The sequence below is a fragment of the Chrysochloris asiatica genome, unplaced genomic scaffold (assembly GCF_000296735.1).
Source record: "Chrysochloris asiatica unplaced genomic scaffold, ChrAsi1.0 scaffold00025, whole genome shotgun sequence".
NCBI classification, from domain to species: domain Eukaryota; kingdom Metazoa; phylum Chordata; class Mammalia; order Afrosoricida; family Chrysochloridae; genus Chrysochloris; species Chrysochloris asiatica.
Window position 1 is genome coordinate 11,659,700 of NW_006408543.1, and position 2,142 is coordinate 11,661,841.

Consider the following 2,142-nt stretch of genomic DNA (forward strand, 5'->3'; position numbering starts at 1 on the left):
TTATATGGACTCCCAGTGTGGCACTGGTTCAAACTACCAGCTGCTCCCCAGAAACCCTGTACAGAGTTGCTATGAGTCAGAACCAATTCGACGGCACTTAACAACAACAACAACAATGGGTTATACGATTTTGTAGCAATTCTTTTTGACTTTTGTAGCATCTTCAAAAAGTTCACGGAAAATTTCCATTGTCTTTAATTCTATTTTCCCACCAACTTTTTGAAGTCCCCTCTCTGCTGATGTTGTATTCCATGTCCCTGTTCATTGCTATGCACATAGGCCAATTAGGCATTGAGGCTGATTTGAAAAATGACATCAGAGGCTTTCTGTATGCATACTCTTGACCAGATTACTCAGAGAAAGGTTGTAAGACCAGAAGAGAAACATCAGGCTCCCCCTCCCCACAGCCACAGAGTAGAGGGGCCAATTGGCTACAGAAGACCTCTTTAAAGTCTTCAAGAACATGACCCAAGCCATGGTATTTTCAATAACCTCATATGCATATGAGAGTTGGACAGTGAATAAGGAAGACTGTAAAATAATTGATGTATTTGAGTTATGGTGTTGGAGGAGAATATTAAAAGTACCATGGACTGCCAAAGAACAAACCAAACTATGTTGGAAGAAGTACAGCCAGAGTGCTCCTTGAAGGTCAAGATAGCCAGACTTCATCTCTCATACTTTTCAAGATGTATTTTCAAGATGTATCAGTTCCTGGAGAAGGATATCACGTGGATGATCAAAGAAAAAGAGCTAGATGGATTGGCACAATGGCAGCAGCAATGGATTTAAATGTAGCAACAATTGTGAGGTTGGCTCAGGACTGGGCAGTGTTTCGTTCTGTTGTGCATAGGATAACTATGAGTCTGTACCAAATCTGTGGCACCTAACAACAACAGAAATCCATTGTCTGTCAGTTTGTTGTACTGTGGTAGATTGGTGTGGCTGCGAAGCTGCAAAAGATGCTAACAGTGTTTCAAATACCAGCAGGGTCATCTATGGTGGACAGGCGTCTAAAGACTGGGAAGAAGGGATAAATCATCTACTACTGAGGACTCAGTCCTTGAAAACCTTCTGGATAGCAACAGAAAAGTATTTGATGTTAGTGACAGAAGAGGGGCCCCATAGACTCTTCAGAGTACAGTAGAATGATGTGGATGGAGCAAATCTCTCTGGACCTTCATTGGCTGATTAAGCATGACTCAAAATGAGAAAATGTAACTATAAAACACACTAGTAATCAGAACATGGAGAGTATGAAGCTTCAAAACTGGAAGTTGTCAGAAATGAAATGCATAAAGATCAATATCGTAGGCATTAGTGAGCTGAAGTGGAGAGGAATTGGCCATTTTAAATCTGACAATCATATGGTTTACTATGCTGTTGTTAAGTGCTGTCGAGTGAGTTTTGGCTCATAGCGACCCTGTATAGGGTTTCTGAGGAGCAGCTGGTGAGCTTGAACCACCAACCTTGCAGTTTAAACTGCTTTGCAGTCTGGTGCATTAACCCATAACACCACACCAGGACTATGGTGGGAATGACAAATTCAAGAGGAATTGTGTCACATTTGTAGTCAAAAAGAATATTTTATGATCTATCTTGAAATACAACATTATCTGTGATAGGATTATATCTATACACCTTGAAGGAAGACATGGTAATACAACAATTACTCAAATTTACAAATCAAACACCAAAACTAATGATGGAGAACTTGAAGAATTCTACCAATTTCTTCAGTCTGAAAATGATCAAACATGCAGTCAAGATGCATTGGTAATTATTGATGGTTGGAATGTGAAAGCTGGAAACAAAAAGGAGAGATCAGTAGTTGGAAAAAAATGGCTGTGGGAATACAAATGATGCTGGAGACTGCATGACAGAATTTTGGAAGACCAACTACTTCTTCATTGCAAATACCCTGCTTCAACAACATTAATGGTGACTATACACATGGACCTCACCAGATGGAATACACAGGAACCAAATGGACTGCATCTATGGGAAAAGACAATGAAGAAGCTCAAGATCATTTGCCAAAACAAAGCCAGGGGCAACTGTAGAGCAGACCATTCAATTGCTCATATGCAAATTCAGGCTGTAGCAAAAGACAATTACAACAAATCTAGGAGAGCAACAACA